Source organism: Bos javanicus, chromosome 16 (assembly GCF_032452875.1).
Source record: "Bos javanicus breed banteng chromosome 16, ARS-OSU_banteng_1.0, whole genome shotgun sequence".
In the NCBI taxonomy this organism is placed as follows: Eukaryota; Metazoa; Chordata; class Mammalia; order Artiodactyla; family Bovidae; genus Bos; species Bos javanicus.
The window spans coordinates 35,357,862-35,378,440 of record NC_083883.1 but is presented as its reverse complement, the minus strand read 5'-3'; the positions used below and the strand labels follow the sequence as shown (position 1 = coordinate 35,378,440).

Below are 20,579 nucleotides of genomic sequence, written 5' to 3'. Positions count from 1 at the left end.
CATGGCTGATTTACTCCTGGTGAGAGATTAAAAAGTCACTAAAAGGATACCCCAGGTGCTAACAGTGCATGTGTTCTGGAGACAGAATATTAAGCCAGATCTTCCTATGTTTTAATTATTCTAGCAGTACACAGCACCGTGTGGGCCTAAACGAACTTCTTTGTGTAGCTGATCTCTATCTGCCAAAAAGATGTGGTCAACTCAGAAAAATGTGAAATTAGGAAATGGGCAAAATCATAAACATTAGAAACTCTGCTAATATACACATGAATATCCATCTATCTGCTGTAAAATCACAGAAAAAATGCATGTGTAGAGACAGCACTGCCCCAGTTTTTGGCACAGAGCTCCCAACCCTTGGAAGGAGATAAGGTGAGTGACAGCACTGTCTTTGGTTCTAGGTGACTCCTGCTGAGTGTCTGGACAAGGCTTGGTCACTAGAAAGACTAAGGCATGAGCAGAAGCTTGGAATTTTCACCCTTGCCCTCCATTTTCTTGAGAAGGAATAAGGACTGAAAATAGAGCTAATGATTGGTCAAGTCTATGTGATGAAACCTCTAATAAAAACACCAATAGTGTGGAGTTCGAGTTTTCAGGTGGGTGTATGGGGAAAGTAGCCCAACCCAACCACACCTGGACAGAAGCTCCTGTACTTGGGACCCCTCCAGACTTGACTGTATGTATCTTTCTACCTGGCTGTTCATCTGTATCCTTTACCACACGCTTTAATAACCTGGTAAACGTAAGTGTTTCCATGTGTATTGTGGGCTGCCCTAGCAAGTAACAGAATCCAAGGGGAAGAGGTCATGGGAACCTCTGATTTGTAGTCAAGTTGGACAAAAGTTGTGGCTAAGCCTGGGCACCTACTACTTGTTATTGGCGTCTTAAATAAGGAGCAGTCTTGAGGGACAGAGTTCTTCACCTGTGGGACCTGATGCCATATCCAGGTAGACAGTGTCAGAATTGAGTTAAATTGTAGGACACTCACCTGGTGTTGCACAGAATTGCTGGGTGTGGAAAACCCCCACACAATTGGTGACCCAAAGTGAAGTGTTCTGTATGATAGACATATTGGAGGGACTATTTTCTTTCCTAATACATCTGTATATTGAAAAATGGCAAAAATGATGATGATGATAGTAAAACTGCCATTTATTACATCCATGTGCTATAAGCACTGTGCAGACTTGATCATATTATACTACCTTGGGACACAGGTATTACTATTCCTATGTTTTAAGATGAAGACAATGAGGTTGGGGAAACAGTATAAGAAGCCCAAACAGTAGTAGAAGAAGCAGTTTTCAAATCTTGTTTCCTCTGGTGTCAAAATCTGCCCCCTCAACATGTACCCCTTGGAAGCCCCTCTCTTGTGTTATGCATATGACCTTGCAAGGACAACAGTGTAAATCCAGCTTTGGTGCTGACTGGGTCAGGATAAGAGTGAAGTACCATCACCAATGAACACTGATGAGCTGGGTTTCTCCTCCATCTTTCTTCACTAAACATATATTTACTACTCCCACTGATGACTGTCTATACTCCATCAATACTCTGATGGATTTTCAATCCTGAAATGGTCACATTAATTAGCCAAATCTATCTTAAGTTTTCTCCAGCAGCTGTTATCAATCCTGTAAGAGTGTTCAATGCTCCAAGGTACATAATGTCTCTACTTGAACTCCTGATGAATTTAGATATATTTTAAAACGTATGAGCTCTATTATAAAGTATGATAGACTTATTACGTGTTATAGACACAAGGAAAATGAACATCAAAGTGCTATTTTCTTATTAATATGTAAGCATTTAAATAATGAGAAATAAACCTTTCACTAATATCCACAGTATAATTAACTTTTTAATTTAAGTAGTATCCTAGAAGCTATAAATTTGGGTTCCAATCACCTTATATTTTATTTGTTCTCATTACAACTAGTCTATCAAAAACTTCAATCTTGAAATTCTCTAATATTGGAAATTTAATTTATAAGGTATAACTAGAACCTGCACAGTAGACATTAGTGTTTAAGAAAAAGAATGCTTAACTAAGAGTCACAGGAACTTGGTTCTAGGCCAGAGTCTGTTTCTACTCAAATTGTTTCTTTGAAAACAATTTCACTCATCAACAAACTGACAAGGATCTTAGAGATACAAAGTAAGGTCCCTTCCCAAGTTAAAATTCTAAATTGTACATTTTAAAACTCAGAAAACCATTTAAACTCACTAATCTTATTACAAGTTGTATGTATGTATATACATAGATATTATATGTAATATATAGTAATTTGCTATTATAATGAAATCAGTTAAATGTAAGCAATATACTTTCAGTTTAAAGCATGTCAAATGAGAGGGAAAAACATGAAATTCTAAACATCTTAATGTTTTCACACTATTATTATTAGAAATAACTTAAGAAATTAATTATTTTTGAGTATTTAAAACCTTTCAACATACTTCCTAATCTTTATCTTGTAGGAATATAGTAATAGCCTAATCACTCAAGTTCAGAAAAATAAAAGAAACTTTGACTTTCCTTGAAACTACCTAAAATATTTTAGATAGAGGGCTTGTTACCAAAATAGAGCTATCACTAGAGAAATCTACAAAGGATATGGGGTAGGTGTGGTGGGAGGACCCAGAGATCAGAGTCCACTCTGTTATCCCATTGTGTCTGCATGGCATAGCCAATATTATTTACCAAACTTTGCTCTTCCATCTCCATGTAAAATGACTTCCTCCATTTTGAAGTTTCAAATCCTAACATCCTCTTTTGTCCCTGGAATAGAAAATGGCAACCCACTCCAGTATTCTTGCCTGGGAAATCCCATGGGCAGAGGAGCCCGGTGAGCTACAGTCCACCGGGTCACAAAGGTTTGGACACGACTAAGCACATACACACAGATGGAATTTAAGGGGAAGACTTCAGCCATTTTTTGGCGAGTTACTCAGTTTTTCTGGGTTTCTCCTCTGTATCCATGTTATTAAACTTTTGTTTGACTTTTCTTGTAAATCTGTCTGTCAACTTAATTCTTAGACCAGTCAGAAAAACCTAAAAGGGTAGAGGATAAATTTCTTCCTCTCTGACACTGGTCAAGTTTAAGCATAAAAATGGAAATTTCCAAGGCTTTTATTATTATTTAATATGGTATTTTAAGCAAGGTCCTCTCTGAGTGGAATAAATAATTTTTTTTTTTTTTTATTCTTGTAGTGTGGAAAAATATTTTACCTGGAGAAGGTCAAAGAGAACATCTTGCTATGCAAAATCTGAATCAGGATAATGGCAGTCTCAACAGTTCTTTTAGTGTCCACACTTAAATGTCAAAGCTTACTTGGTTATAGGATTGATTTTTTTTTCTGAAAAAGTCACCCTCAGCAGGGGCTCTAAATCCAAAGCATTCATATGTGACTGGGGCATAAGTCAGCAGCAATAATGATAGCAAAATGTTGTCAAGTATTAGAGTCTCCATTGCAGCAAGATTGTCAGCGCCATCTCATGTTCCCTAAACACATGTTGTGAGCAGATAGTCCATAATTTTGATACTTGTCTTATCCTTTTTCTTCTACAAGTGGTGTACAGACATATGTGATGCCTATCTCTTGAAATTTTCCCAGAGAGACCAATGAGATTCTTTCACTTCTCTTCTAGTTTACTTAATAAAACCAAATCCTCCTGCATTTAATGGTTGTTAACAGAGCCTTAAAAAAAAAAAAAAAAGTCACATCTGTTTCTTAGCCCTCCCTCCCCCATGACATAAACAATGATGACTGCTTCTCTAGGGAAGCAATGAGTTTCCTTTTTTCAATTCGCACAAATGGATGTGGTCAGAACACTTAGCTTCTGTGCACCAAGAAGAGGCAGGTGGCTAGCCTTTTGGTATCCAATCAAGATTGCTGGGAGAAATATCAATAACCTCAGATATGCAGGTGAAACCACCCTTATGGCAGAAAGTGAAGAGGAACTAAAAAGCCTCTTGATGAAAGTGAAAGAGGGAGTGAAAAAGTTGGCTTAAAGCTCAACATTCTGAAAACTAAGATCATGGTATCTTGTCCCATCACTTCATGGGAAATAGATTGGGAAACAGTGGAAACAGTAGCAGACTTTATTTTGGGGCTCCAAAATCACTGCAGATGGTAACTGCAGCCATGCAATTAAAAGACGTTTACTCCTTGGAAGTAAAATTATGACCAATCTAGATAGCATATTGAAAAGCAGAGACATTACTTTGCCAACAAAGGTCCATTTAGTCAAGACTATGGTTTTTCCAGTAGTCATGTATGGATGTGAGAGTTGGACTCTGAAGAAAGCTGAGCACCAAAGAATTGATGCTTTTGAACTGTGGTGTTGGAGAAGACTCTTGAGAGTCCCTTGGACTGCAAGGAGATCCAACCAGTCCATTCTGAAGGAGATCAGCCCTGGGATTTCTTTGGAAGGAATGATGCTAAAGCTGAAACTCCAGTACTTTGGCCACCTCATGCGAAGAGTTGACTCATTGGAAAAGACTCTGATGCTGGGAGGGATTGGGGGCAGGAGGAGAAGGGGATGACAGAGGATGAGATGGCTGGATGGCATCACTGACTCGATGGACGTGAGTCTGAGTGAACTCCGGGAGTTGGTGATGGACAGGGAGGCATGGCGTGCTGCAATTCATGGGGTTGCAAAGAGTCGGACACGACTGAGCGACTGAACTAAACTGAACTGAAAGAGTAATTTGCAACTGAAATATCAGGATCAAGAGAACCTCACAATCTGTGTTCAGTGTATATTGCCCCCATGGAGAGTTAGTGATGGAAGAGATTGTGAGATTCACTACTTTGATCCTTAGTTTAAGAGGAAAGAAACTGAGGTAGAGAGAGATAGCATTGCTTTTCAAAGTAGCAGGGCAAGCCTGAGGCAGACCTGGGGCTGGTTTGAAATCAGGTTTTCAGAACTGCTGCCAAGTGCTCTTTATTCACCAAACTGATCCATAACCTTTATTTGAAACTTCTAGGTCCAAGTCTGTCTATAATGTATTTACTATAAACAAGTAATCAAATACACTCCTATCTTTACAGTGAAAATATGAATATTTACTCTAAGCAGGATAAAGACCTTCAGTAGCCAAATGCTAGGTTAGGTAAGATTTTGGCACCACAAGTTATTAAGGAAATTTTATTTTTGTATTTAAGGTTTTTTCCTTTCATTTTTTTTTTTAGATTTTACTTTTTTATTTAAAAAAAACTTATTGAGGGCATAGTTAATTTATAATGTTTTGTTAGTTTCCGGTGCACAGCCAAGTGAATCTGTTATACATAAACATATATCCACTCTTCTTTATATTCTTCTCCCATGTAGGCCATTACAGAGTATTTAGAGTTCCCTTACTACACATTAGGTCATTACTGCAGGCATGCTCAGTCGCTAAGTCACGTCTAACTCTTTGTGACCCTATGGAGTGTAGCCCACCAGGCCCTCTGTCCACAGGATTTCCCAGGCAAGAATATGGAGTGGGGTGCCATTCCCTTCTCCAGAGTGTCTTCCGCATCCAGGGATCAAGTCCAGCACTGCAGGCTGAGTCTTTACCACCGAGCCACCAGGGAAGCTCACCCTGACACATACATATTACTATAAATAAAATAGATAACTAACAATGACCTGGGCTGCCCAGGTAGCTCAGGCATAAAGAATCTGCCTGCCAATGCAGGAGACCCAGGTTTGATCCCTGGGTTGGGAAGATCCCCTGGAGGAGGGCATGGCAACCCACTCCAGTACTCTTGCCTCGAGAAGTCCATGGACAAAGGAGCCTAGCAGGCTAAAGTCCATAGGGTTGCACAGAGTCGGACACAAGTGAAGCGGCTAAGCAGCAGCAGCATGTAGGTGTCAATCCCAGTCTTCAATTTATTCTCCCCCATTATTCCCCAGGAACCCTAAGTTTGTTTTCTACATCTATAACTATATTTCTGTTTTATAGATAAGTTCATTTGTAGCCCTTTTTTAGTTTTCAAAATTGCAGATGACATTACATCATACAACTATGCTTCTGTTATAAGGAGAGGTCCTATACAACTACGCTTCCATTATAAGGAGGGGGAAAATTCTTCAAGCATTTTAAACCAGCACATCCATTATAACACAATGGTTAACAGCAGTTCAAACATCTAGAGGCCTAATTAAAAGACAGATTGCTGCATTCTACTCCCATAGTTTCTGATTCAGGAAGTCTGGGGTGAGGCAGAGAATTTTCACTTCTAACCAGTTTATAAAGATTTGTTTTGTTCCTTGGGCCTTTTCTGAGTGATGCTGATACTTCTGGCCCAGGATCACACTTTGAGAACCACTGGTTAAGAGAACAAGACTTACACTGATGGACCTGTGTTCAAGTCTACCATCTTGTAGCCATTTATAGACAAATTACATAATGCCTGCTGAGAAATCCACTGATAATCTTATGGAGGATCCTTTGTATGTGATAAGTTACTCTTCTCTTGTTACTTTCAAGATTATATGTCCTTGGCTTTCAGTTGTTTTTTTAAAAATAATTTTATTTATTTACTTATTTATTAATTTCTGGTTGTGCTGGGTCTGTGTTTCTGTGTGGGCTCTCTCTAGTTGCAGTGAGTGGCAGCTACTCTCCCGTTGTGATGCATGAGTTTCTCACTGCAATGGTTTCTCTTGTTGTGGAGCACAGGCTCTAGAGCACGTGGACTTCAGTAGTTGCAGCAAATGAGCTCAGTAGTGTGGCTCACAGGCTCTAGAGAACAGGCTCAATAACTGTGGCACACAAGCTCAGTTGCTCCATGGCATGCAGAATCTTCCCAGATCAGGGAAAGAACCTGTGTCTCCTCATTGGGAGGCAACTTCCTTAATACTGAACCACCAGGGAAGCCCTCAGCTGTTTTGAGTCTCTGAGTTTATTTTATCCTGCTTGGAGTTCACTGGACATCTTGTATTTGTATATCCACATCTTCCCTCAAATTTTGGGACATTTTCAGTCACTATTTCTTCAAATAATCTCAAATAATCTTCAAGTCTCTGTCTTTCTCTCTTCTCCTTCTGAGATGCCCATAATGCACACATTGGTCCATTTGATGGTGTCCCACAAGTCTTTCTGGTTCTGTTTACTTTTCCTCATTCTTATTTTCTGCTCCTTAGCCTTGATAATTTCCAATGACCTGTCTTTAAATTCATTGATTGTTTCTTCTGCCTGATGAAGCCTGCTGCTGAATCCCTCTAGTGAATTTTTCAACTCAGTTATTGTATTTTTCAGCTCCAGAATTTGTTTCTCTTTTATATTTTTTCTCTTTGTTGATATTCTCAATTTGTTCATGTATCATTTTTCTGATTTCCATTAGTTCTTTGAGCATATTTAATAGAGTTTTTTTAAATGTCTTTGTCTAATGACTATTTTTCTTCAGGGATGGTTTCATCTGACCCTCTAAATGAACACGGTTGTCCTGTTTCTTTGTATGCTTTGAGATATTTTGCTGAAAACTGGACGTTTGAAAAAACAGTCACCTCTGCCAATCTCTGCAGATTGGTTCCAGGAAGGGAAGGACTTTACAAATGAGTCCAGGATTAAGATACATTTTCTCAGAGCTTTTCTGGAATGCATCTTCTCTGGGCCTGTGTATACACCCTCCCCCCATCCCCCCCCTTTTTTTCCCTGTTTCCCCTTTATCAATGGCTGGTTTTAAATGTCTCAACTTTGCTAAAGGTCTCTCAACCCTGCTTTTTCTTATTGTATTTCTCAGTCAATAATCTCTTGCCTCAGGCCTCTGCAGTTTCCCTGTGGTTCTCATGAGCCACATCTACTGTTTGCTCTGGTTTTCTCTAACCTGAAATCTGAGTGGTACCATATTTCAGCTTGCTGAGCTTCTAGTTAAGCAAAACAAACCAGTCCTGCAGGCAGCCCTCAGATAGCTTAGAACACTGCAAATTCAGTCCACTGAACCCTCTCTAGTTTGTGGAAGGGAATGGCAACTGGGCTATTACTCCCCCCAAACTACACCATGTTACACTGGGGGCAGGGCGGGGCAAGGGTGACTTAAAAATACCACAAGTGTTAGGGTAAGCACGCTGACTGAAACCACCCACCTGGCCAGGCACCATAGTAACCATTTGCATGAGTTGTTTTATGACAGGAGATCCTGATAAGGAATACGGAACTAATAAGCCACCACTAACCAGAATTCGGGTTAGTGTCTCCTTTAGACAGGAGACACCGCGTGTCTGTCCACTTCCCAGAATCCCTCTCGCTAACATTCATCTTGGCTGAGCGATGCGTGTGCCACCAGGGAAGACTGAATTAGAATGATTGGCCAAAGACCACCCGGAAACCAATCCCATCACCATAAAACCCGAGACTGCGAGCCACGCAGCAGAACAATTTTCCTGGGTTCCCTTACCCTACTGCTCTCCACCCGGGCGCCCTTTCCCAATAAAATCTCTTGCTTTGTCAGCACATGTGTCTCCTCAGATAATTCATTTCTGAGTGTTAGACAAGAACCCAGTTTTGGGCCCTGGAAGGGGTCCGTCTTCCTGCAACACAAGCACCCAACTATTCTGCATGTCGGTAATTCTTGACTGAGCATTCACTTGGCTGCTGTAGATTTTTGATTTCGAGAATTCCTATAAAATTATTTTAGCCAGTCTCTAGTTATTTATTTGATGTTTCCATGAGAGCTTCCTATGCAAACTGGAGGGTGTGGATGAAGTTGCCTAGTCTGCCACTTTGCTGATGTTCTTATTACATAATTCCTTAAGCCCCAGTTCCTTATAGAGACTACTCCACGAAGGTTGTTAAGATTATTAAATGAGATGATGTACAGAAATATTTAGCACAAAACTCTGCATATAGTAAAAGTTCAATAAATTTTGACCCACTATCATTGTTACAAAAAACAGTCTAATCACAGACTACATGCCTTATCTACATTGTTGAAAGACTTCAAGGTGAGTGACAGAGTGCTGTGCTTTGTACAACATGAACCTCCCCAGCAGTCCTACAAATATCAGTTGCCTAATCCATGCCTATCTTCTATAATGCTATTTTGTATCCATTATCCATTGAAAGTAGATGTCAATGAATATCTAAAGCAGATTTTTTTTTATTATCATGTTTCAGGTTTTCTACATCTTTTAACAGAAATTTTCATTCCCATCACCTATGTGAAGGTCTAGAGAATTTTCTCTAGTGGCAATGTGAGAAAGCTGCATGTAGATGTAAGTTTCATTTTTAATATGGGTCTGGTCAGTTTTATACTTTAAAAATGAAACTTATTATATTCTCAATGGTAAAGAATCTGCCTGCCAATGCAAGGACATTATGGGTCCAATCTTTCGGTCAGGAAAATCCCTTGGAGGAGGAAATGCCAACCCACTCCAGTATTCTTGCCTGGAGAATCCCATGGACAGAGGATCCTGGTGGGCTACAGTCCATAGGGTCACAAAGAGTCAGACAAGACTGAGCAACTAAGCACACACATGCACTGAACAGTTTTAATTTTAACATACTCATGCATTAAAAACAACAACAACAAAAAACAGCAGAAGTTCTTTCTAGAGAACATCACTTCACACTGGTCTTATACTATGAAGACATTGCTAAGCCAGTGGATTGCCAAGCTATCTTTGAAAATCACCTTGGGATAATATAACCTTGGGGCAGGACGGGATGGTAAGATGTGTAACTTGGAGAAATTGTCCAAGCCAAGTGTCAAAAGCTTATTTCAAAGAATTAATAATGACCTGGTAGTGAAGAAGCAAGCAGCAGGAGAACAAGGAAGACGAGCCTTTTGGCCTAGGCTGCTGCAATTGCTCAAAGGAGACCCACACTTCAGAGGAAGTCAACTGACTTTTGAAGCAGCCCAACCAGTGCCACAAGAATTACTGAATTCACTGCCTCAGGGACTGGTTTTGGGATGTGCATCCCAGAAACCTGATCTGGTCAGCACATTGAAATTTGGATGCTTTCCAATATGGAACTGCATTAGCCAAGCTCAAAGAGATTCAAGTCGGATAACCTTGTGTTAATCTCCCATTGCCCGGAACAAACAGGTAGTTCTGGCAAATTTATATCCTCACCGGTGACAAGCTACAGAGAAGTTCAAAGAGTGAACATCTTTTGTAAGAATGTGAAAGTTTGTTAGTTGCTCAGTCATGTCTGACTCTGCAACCCCGTGGACTGTAGCCCTCCAGGCTCCTCTAACCATGGAATTCTCCAGCCAAGAATACTAGACTGGATAGCCATTCCCCTCCTCCAGGGGATCTTCTTGACTCAAGAATCAAACCCAGGTCTCCTGCTTTGCAGGCAGATTCTTTAACATCTAAGCCACCAGGGAATGGAGTCAATAAAAAGTAAAGATCATTGTTGTTGTTCAATCTCTAAGTCATGTCCGACTCTTTGTGATCCCATGGACTGCAGCACACCAGGCTCCCCTGTCATTCATTATCTCCTGAAGTTTGCTCAAATTCAGGTCCATTCAGTTGATGATGCTATCAAACCATCTCATCCTCTGCTTCCCCCTTTTTCTTTTGCTCTCAATCTTTCCCAGAATCAGGGTCTTTTCCAATGCTCTTTGCATCAGGTGGCCAAAGAACTTCAGCTTCAGCATCAGTCCTTCCAATGAACATTCAGGATTAATTTCCTTTAGGATCGACTGGCTTGATCTCCTTGCTGTCCAAGGGACTTTCACGAGTCTTCTCCAGCACAATTCAAAAGCCCAATTGGAAATATCATTAGTTTTCAGAAATATCTCTCATTTCTTGAATCATCTCACCCAGTACAGGAACTAATTTGCCAAAGAGGTTTCTAGTTTCCTGGACTTATCTGTTCCCTCCCATCCAGGGCTTCCCTTTGTGCCCCTTCTGTTTCCACTGCAGATTGACTTCCTTCCTATTCCTTCTCTTACTTTTCCTTCAAAAGAATACAATTTCCTACTTGAAATTCTAATCACACAATAGGTCTGCTCTGCTGAAAATACATCCAGATCACCTTGATTGGAGTTTTTGGATGTCTAGTCCTATAGCTATATATAACCTATAACTATTCAGTTATGTAATATTTGCAGATAGGTCTCTTGACACCCTCCAACAGATGGCCCCTAATTTTGATTGCTTTACTAATTTATCTTATCTTCACAAACATTTTTTGGAAGTTGAGAGAGTAAGTTCATTAAGCCCTTCTTGCATGCCAACAGATACAAAAACCACATTATAAAGTCTAATCATTTAAAAAATTAAAACATCGAGATTTCTCTGCAGAAATACTGCATAATTTCTCGAAATTAAATGCAACCCCAAACAACACATAGAAAAGCTGAGAATTCTCCTTATTATGTTATGTGTGATTTGGTCAGGCATTTAGTTACCTACTTGAGGATTTACATATGCTAATATGCAGCTAGCATATCTATGACTGCTGTGAATGAAAATCCCATGGGATGGGGCTTTTCCCCTGCTCACAGTCAACAACTTTAATCTGGACTCTATGCTGCTATGGTTTTCTTACAGAAAAAATAGAAGACTGTAAGGTAGGCACTAAAGCTTAAATAACTAGTTGAAAACAGTGACTCAAATAAAAATCGTATTGGAAAGGATGGCACTTTAAGTTCCTTTTGGAAATAGATGGAACTTAACAAATAATATTGGAAAAAACAATTGCCTAATAAATTCTACATTTTTTGGTAGATATATTTGTTGAGTCAACAAACATTTAGTAAGTACCTACAATGGGTCGAGAACTATACTAGACTGGGGAAATGCAGATGAAACTGCAGTTCTGCTCTTCAGGCTGACTCACCTACCTAGTATATGGACAGTCTTCAGCACTCCTTGTAGCTCTAGGATTCATACTTCTAATTCGAAATAATGGATTTCTAATGGGTACTGCGGAGAAGGCAATGGCACCCCACTCCAGTACTCTTGCCTGGAAAATCCCATGGACAGAGGAGCCTGGTAGGCTGCAGTCCATGGGGTCGCTAGGAGTCGGACATGACTGAATGATGTCACTTTCACTTTTCACTTTCATGCCTTGGAGAAGGAAATGGCAACCCACTCCAGTGTTCTTGCCTGGAGAATCCCAGGGACGGGGGAGCCTGCTGCACTGATGTCTCTGGGGTCGCACAGAGTCGGACACGACTGAAGCGACTTAGCAGCAGCAGCTGCAATGGGTACTGAGGTACTCAGGTACTCAGCTCCAGCTGCACTGACAATTTTTTGCATGTATTATTCAACCTTTTCATTCTCTTTGATTCTCTCTGCTGATTTCATGTTGAATTACTCTGGTGTTTTAAAGTGTAAGCTTTAGAATCAGAAGGACCTGCTTTAAAATTCTACTTATGCTGGGAAAATTACTTAGACACGTGAGCCTCAGTTCTTCTTTGCAAATTGGAATTCAACACATGGCTAATAGGTCTGAAGTGAGAAGGACAACCAACGGCTAAGTCACAGTCACTTTCCACTCGGGTTATTTTGGTAAAGTACTTACCTCCTCCAGGTCTATGATTATTTACTTACGTGTGAAAAGGGGAAAGAATCGTCTTCCATAGGACCCATGCAAGGTGTAAATAACATAATGCATGGAAAGTGTTTATACAGTGTCTAGTATAGAAGACTCATGCAATAAATACCAGTTATAATTATATTATTTGATCATTAAATGACTTACTACATTTTTAAGCACTTAGCATACTTATTTTAGGGAAGCAAATTCCAAAGATAGCATTTTGTTTCCAGTATAGTTTATAACAGAGGCATCCATCAGTAGAGCTGCCTACCTCAGGAAACAGTGTGTTCTATCACTATAAACAGCCAAAGAGATGTTCATGGTTTTCAGCTAAAGCTGGGAAGAAGGGTCTCTTGTACTGGAAAGACCCTGCATGTGATGATATTTAAGCTTCTCAACTTTAGTTTTCCTCATTCTATGACTTATATTTGTCTTTGGTTAGAAATGCTACTGTTAATAGCATTGAAGTAACATTAAAAACATTATTTTTACAAAGAACCTATAATTGGGAAATACTCAACAATTTATCTAATTTTTCTTCCAGAAAAATTTAAGCCCACCCTCCTTCCTGCTTCTCTTATTTTAACAGTTATAAAGAAAAGCTCAAAACAAAGTCAGTTACCTCATTTCAGGATATACTGTGATTTTTCTTTAAATATTTGTGTCCTGTTCATTTTTCAATTTTGTGATGTAAGAATCATGTTCTTGGTTAGCTCTGATTCTGGTGATAATATTATGAACTAGGTCAGAATTTAGTTAAAAAAAAAAACAAAAAAAAAAAAAACATGTGTCCACAGCTAAGACTCTCATATCAAAAAAAGAAAAAAAACTTGGCCATGTTTTGTGTTCAAAATAAACTTTTCCCTCTATTCTGGGGCAATCATGAGATGTTTCTGAGAAAAGTGGCACCATGAATACTAGCCAAGGAAAAGCACCATGGAGAGAATAAGAGTCAAGGGCCTGACCACCTGACTGTTATGCCATCCCCGTTGATAGAGGATAATTGACAGATCACTTTCCACTTGTTTCTCAATGCCTGTGGTAAGCTGTTACTGGGAAAGGGGTCCTGGGTACCTGGTCAAGGAAATATTTAAAAGCTTACTTTGACTGATGTTTTTATCTGTAGCTTGAAAAGGGCGGTTTGGGGATATGAGTATCAGTATATTCTTGAAGAGTGGCTTACCTAAGAAGAAGAAACACTTAGAAAGGAATAATATTGGCACCATCTGGGACAAAAGGATGTGCCCTGCGGATATGAAGAAAAGTGTGACAAAGGAAGCCTGGGTCCAAACCGCCTTCGGCACCAGATTGAAGAGGTCAGGGAAGGTGACTCACAAGGAGCGTATTCACTGCAATACTGGGACCTTGAGTGTTCCTTTGTGGGGAGAAGAGGTTTGCAAGGTGTTTTTCAGATGCCTCTGTTGTCCTGCCAAATGCTGCCAGTGAGCACTGCCAAGACCTGGACACTCTTGGTCCTGTTCCCAAACAAAGTATGCGGAGAGGCAGAAAGAAAGTCAGCTCAGTGACCAGATGGCCCGTATGCTTTGCTAGGCAAGCTGTTTATTTTTGCATTTAATTTATATGGAACTACTTTTGTACACTGAAAATCCCTAAGTAGGATTGTGGGGTACCTGCCCTAGGGAAGTGTTAAATTCACTGGTACAGAAAAAGGAGTTTCTCTCTCTTGTTTTTTTTTTTGGTAACAGCGGGAATACTGGTTTTAATTAGAAAATGGGGGGAAAGGTGTCAAAAAGAGAAAAAGGAAGGAAATGATAGAGAAAAGTAATGTTTTCTGCACAGCGTTAGGAGAGATTAAAAAGTAAAATCACCTAGTTTTGGGACATCATTGGTGGTGGATGTGAAAGCAAATGAGTCTATTTTGTTAAGCTGAGTCCCTGGGTAGAGGTGGGGGAGAGGCTCCAATGAAACCCTCCCGGAATACAGACATCTTCAGCACTAATTTGGAGTTATCAAGTTTTAAGAGCATGCACAGTGAAATTAAAGAAAAATAACCCCGGGACAATACTGAATTGCCCATTTTTATTTTGTCAAGGAAAAAAAAAGCTTACAATTTCCATCTAACATGATTTTTAACATCCTGCTTCCCCAATAAAAAACATACCATCCCAGGATAAAAATAGTCTTTCTCAAGAAAGCTCAGACTCATTTCTATCTGCAATGATTATATATAATTTCTATAAATATACACGAATACCAATAAATGCATATATATGTGTGTATGTATATATATATGTGTTATATATATATGTCTATGTGGTATATATTTATAAACATGTATATGCACACACACTGATATACATGGATATGCTTGAGATGTAAGTACAAAAAATTTAATACACCCTTTATTCACGGTATTATATGGTAGGTGATAATTTTTTCAAGAGGGCCAACTGGGGGGCTCATGCTGAACAGTGTCACTTGAAATAAAGCTCTAATAGATAACTTGTGGGCAATTTTAAAGCATGTTCTAAATATATACTTATGCATAGACTTGCTGAATGAAAATGGAAGCATTACGCCTAACTAATGTGAAGGAAGTGGTGGGGGCAGTGAGGTAGAGCTGGCGGAGACTTCAGGAGTGAGACAGCTGATAGACACACACCATGCTCAGCGGCCAGTCACACTGACATCTCAAAGGTTGTCTCCCAACCTGAGAATCTGAGAAAATGATGCTACAGACAGATGAAAGCTTGGTCATGAACCAGCTCTGGCTCTGAACCAGAAGTCTACAACCCAGTCATAAATTAAGCTGGGATGAGAAGGCTGAGTAGAATTGTGGGTATTAAGTTTTCAAGGTCTTCTGACCTTGGGAGGCAGGATAATACAAGGAGGCAAAAGCCAACATATCATAAGACAAAAATAAATATACTTGGTACCTGAGCAAGAGTTCCTGCCCTGAGTAGCCCATGAGAGTCACCTAGGGAGCTTAAAATAAAAACTCCTCTGGGATTTAATTGGCTTGGGGAGGAGTCTGAGTAGTGGTTATTTATTTATGTTTTCCAGATGATTCCAGTGTTGAGAACTAAGCTAAGTGGAGAACCACTGCTTAGAAGGCTGGTAAAAGGCAGCAGGAAAAATTCTCTCTCATTAGAGATTCTCAAACGGATTCATTTTCAGTGCTTGGAATATGACAAAATATCCCACAATCAGATATTTAGGGGCTCTGCTTTGTCACTATAAAATCTCACTGTGGTGAACAGGCAGAAGGATACTCTTCTCATCACAACTTCAATGAGATCGCCTGTGCAGTGAAAAGTGACCGAACACAGACACTGTCATGAAAAATGCTAGTGTCACAAAGAGGGCAGGAACCACCTAGAAAATCAACAAAGCACCTGGATTACCTTTGGAAGTGCCGACACTTACTCTGAGCAGGAGCAGGGTGAGAGCTGGCTGAAGGCACAGTGGAGTTTTCCCAGCCCTGGAACCTTGATTATGTGCCAGGGACTGCCACAAGCTTAGTGTAAATGATCTCATTTAATGGACATGTTTCTTCACCCAGTTCTGGCCACACAATCCTGCTACTACTCCTCAAACATGTCAGGTCTGTTTCCACCCTCTCCTTCCACCTGGAACTCTCTTCCTCCAGGTATCTACCTTTCAGGTCTGTGTCCAACATTCACCAATGCCATGAGGGCTGCTTGAGAAAAGCTGTCACCAGCATCTTCCTCTCCCTGTTCTCTATTGCTCTTATCTTGCTGTGTTCTTTTCTTGCCAGGCATTCTTTCTAACAATTATCTATTCTATCTATCTATCTATCTATCTATGTAGCTGTCTTCTAGAATCTAAGCTCCACTAGGGCAAGTCTTTCCCTCTGTCTCTCCCACTGAACAATGCCTAACCATCCCTAACATTCAATATAGGATTGTTGAATAAGTAAAAGATTTGATATTATAGTAAATTAATATTATTATTTTGATTAACAAAATATTACTTCTCTGCTAAAAATAGCTACTTTATTCTTCATTTAATAAACAGAAAACTTTTGATAAAGGAGGAAACAAAAAAGGAAGAAGGAAAAAAACTTTAGTTGGCTATTGATGACACTGGTACTTTCACAAAATGATGGATTTTTCAATTCCTTAAAGTATAAAATATATTCAGCTTACAACGCCGAAGCTGGTTGATTTATACTTTCAGTTATCTCCATTCAGTTCAGTTCAGTTCAGTTCAGTTGCTCAGTCGTGTCCGACTCTTTGCGACCCCATGAATCACAGCACGCCAGGCCTCCCTGTCCATCACCAACTCCCGGAGTTTACTCAGACTCACATCCATCGAGTCGGTGATGCCATCCAGCCATCTCATCCTCTGTCATCCCCTTCTCCTCCTGCCCCCAATCCCTCCCAGCATCAGAGTCTTTTCCAATGAGTCAACTCTTCGCATGAGGTGGCCAAAGTACTGGAGTTTCAGCTTTAGCATCATTCCTTCCAAAGAAATCCCAGGGCTGATCTCCTTTAGAATGGACTGGTTGGATCTCCTTGCAGTCCAAGGGACTCTCAAGAGTCTTCTCCAACACCACAGTTCAAAAGCATCAATTCTTTAGCGCTCAGCTTTCTTCACAGTACAACTCTCACATCCATACATGACCACTGGAAAAACCACAGCTTGACTAGATAGAACTTTGTTGGCAAAGTAATGTCTCTGCTTTTCAATATGCTACTAGGTTGGTCATAACTTTCCTTCCAAGGAGTAAGCGTCTTTTAATTTCATGGCTGCAGTCACCATCTGCAGTGATTTTGGAGCCCCTCAAAAATAAAATCTGACCCTGTTTCCACTGTTTCCCCATCTATTTCCCATGAAGTGATGGGACAAGATGCCATGATCTTCGTTTTCTGAATGTTGAGCTTTAAGCCAACTTTTCCGCTCTCCTCTTTCACCTTCATCAAGAGGTTTTTTAGTTCCTCTTCAGTTTCTGCCATAAGGGTGGTGTCATCTGCATATCTGAGGTTATTGATATTTCTCCCGGCAGTCTTGATTCCAGCTTGTGTTTCTTCCAGCCCAGCATTTCTCATGATGTACTCTGCATATAAGTTAAATAAGCAGGGTGACAATATACAACCTTGACATACTCCTTTTCCTATTTGGAACCAGTCTGTTGTTCCATGTCCAGTTCTAACTGTTGCTTCCTGACCTGCATACAAATTTCTCAAGAGGCAGGTCAGGTGGTCTGGTATTCCCATCTCTTGAAGAATTTTCCACAGTTTACTGTGATCCACACAGTCAAAGGCTTTGGCATAGTCAATAAAGCAGAAACAGATGTTTTCTGGAACTCTCTTGCTTTTTTGATGATACAGGGGATGTTGGCAATTTGATTTCTGGTTCCTCTGCCTTTTCTAAAACCAGCTTGAACATCTGGAAGTTCATGGTTCACATATTGCTGAAGCCTGGCTTGGAGAATTTTGAGCATTACTTTACTAGCGTGTGAGATGAGTGCAACTGTGCAGTAATCTGAGCATTCTTTGGCATTGCCTTTCTTTGGGATTGGAATGAAAACTGACATTTTCCAGTCCTGTGGCCACTGCTTAGTTTTCCAAATTTCCCTTGAATTTAGTGTTCTTTTGCAGTTTTCAAAATTGGCACCTGATAGTCACCTCCCCCAGTTTACCCATGGGATCTGACTTCTCAAGGCTAATGACACATCTTTAAAACAGAAACCCACTCCAAGGGTTGCTGAATGAACACGAGCAGGGCTTTCTGCTCCCTGGGAGAGTTACAGTGCCTTCCTGATCTCCACCAGAGCTGCTGGATAAGGAAGGGGAAGAGAACACACAGAGTGTTCTTGACCCTTTTGCTGAAAACGCCTGCAGCCTTTCTGGAATTCCTCCCAGGTGTATTGGTGCTGCTATCTCCATTCAGAATTCTCTATGCAAGTCTGTTAACTCTAAAATCCTAACTCAGCAGGGAAACACTTTAAAACATTTCTCTTTGTTCCCAGTGTAATAGTACAAAAAATTTACATTTTTACAAGGTTTCTATTCTTCTAGCACTAAAATATTTAAATGGACTCTACACATAGGATCAGACACTTCCCAGATGTCAGAAATTGATGATGGCAGGTGAGGAGGAGGCACAAAAGCCAGAGGATTTGAAAAGAAGTTGACAAGTGCAGTGCTCAAGGCAGGATACTGTGAAATCTTTATATTTCAACAAAGAGAGTAAGTACACCCCTGCAGAGTCAGATCTTTGCACTCAAGCATTAAAATCTTTATCTTTACCAGATGCATAAAAGGAAAAATAAAATCTGAAAGCGAGAGAAGGAACCATGACCGATTTCAATTCCGCCCTCTCCTTCTCAAAGCAATTCATTGTAGATGCATTTGAAGCAGCAGCCCTCACCATTACTATCAGGCACATGAGAACATAAAAAGAGCTCTCAGTCCAAAACCAATATGTGGGAATAAATCTAGATAATGTCAGATCAGATGAGTAAAAAACAAGATGGTTTCATTACAATGATCAAATCCAGTATTCAGTTCAGTTCCGACGCTCAGTCGTGTCTGACTCTTTGCAACCCCATGAACCACAGCACACCAGGCCTCCCTGTCCATCACCAACACCCAGAGTCCACCCAAACTCATGTCCATTGATTTGGTGATGCCATCCAACCATCTCATCCTCTGTTGTCCCCTTCTCCTCCTGCCTTCAATCTTTCCCAGCATCAGGGTCTTTTCAAATGAGTCGGGTCTTTGAATATTTCTACTGTTCAGTTCAGTTCAGTCGCTCAGTTGTGTCCGACACTTTGCGACTCCATGAACCGCAGCACGCCAGGCCTCCCTGTCCATCACCAATTCCCGGAATGGAAATGGAGCTTTTTAATGGAAATGTAGTACTGGATTGTGGTTTCACACACACACACACCACAATCCACAATCAAGTACTACATTTCCATTAAAAGCTAACTTGCATGCTAAGCCAAAAGGATTCAATGATTCTTTGCTTAAAACAAAGCACAGTCCTTCCAGGTCCTGTCTGGTACCAAAAATTTCTGGATGCTCAAGTCTCATATATAAAATGGTACAGTACGTGCATATAACCTACATATATCCCCCCCATATAGTCTAAATAAACACTTAATACAATAGAAATATTATATAAATAGCTATAAATACTTGTAAATGCTATGTAAATAGTTGCCACTGTGCTGCAAAGTCCAGTTTCAATTTTTGGAACTTTCTGCAACTTTTTTTCCCCTTTATGAATATTTTCAACCCTCTGTTTATTAAATCTGCAGATGCAGAAATCTTGGATATGGAGGGCCGAATTTAAGTGCATTTGTGGAGTACATCCTTAGTGGTAATAAAACATTTATTTAGCATAAAGCTAGAAAACATCTTATACATCTAATGTCAGGTCCTCCTAAATTCTTCATAAAATAAGCACAAACTATTATTTGCCAACCCAATCTACATTCTGAATTGACTTCATTTACATACCAGCTTGCTCTAACTGGAAGCAGGAATCCAAGGAATGCTATGAGGCTGACTCCATACTGAAGAGTAGAATGTGTTATCTTTTTTTTTCAATAGTGAGGTTCCTGACATTGTACAGGAGACAGGGATCAAGACCACCCTCATGGAAAAGAAATGCAAAAAAGAAAAATGGCTGTCTGGGGAGGCCTTACAAATAGCTGTGAAAAGAAGAGAAGTGAAAAGCAAAGGAGAAAAGGAAAGATACAAACACCTGAATGCAGAGTTCCAAAGAATAGCAAGAAGAGATAAGAAAGCCTTCTTCAGCGATCAATGCAAAGAAATAGAGGAAAACAACAGATGGGAAAGACTAGAGATCTCTTCAAGAAAATCAGAGATACCAAGGGAACATTTCATGCAAAGATGGGCTCCATAAAGGACAGAAATGGTATGGACCTAACAGAAGCAGAAGATATTAAGAAGAGATGGCAAGAATACACAGAAGAACTGTACAAAAAAGAGCTTCACGACCCCGATAATTATGATGGTGTGATCACTGACCTAGAGCCAGACATCCTGGAATGTGAAGTCAAGTGGGCCTTAGAAAGCATCCCTAAGAATAAAGCTAGTGGAGGTGATAGAATTCCAGTTGAGCTATTCCAAA

The 20,579-nt window shown here is 40.1% G+C and overlaps 1 protein-coding gene across 2 annotated transcripts in view; it reads right to left on the bottom strand.

Annotated features, from left to right (window-relative positions):
• PLD5 (phospholipase D family member 5) overlaps nucleotides 1-20,579 on the bottom strand; it is a 427,488-nt gene that overhangs the window by 179,222 nt on the left and 227,687 nt on the right. The window contains exon 1 of one of the 2 annotated variants that reach the window (XM_061382517.1): nucleotides 15,876-16,098. The exons of the other annotated variant lie outside the window; for it this stretch is intronic. The gene's annotated coding sequence lies outside the window, so the exon portion shown is untranslated. Of the gene's footprint in view, nucleotides 1-15,875; nucleotides 16,099-20,579 lie in introns of those variants that run through there. 2 annotated transcript variants of the gene reach the window in all.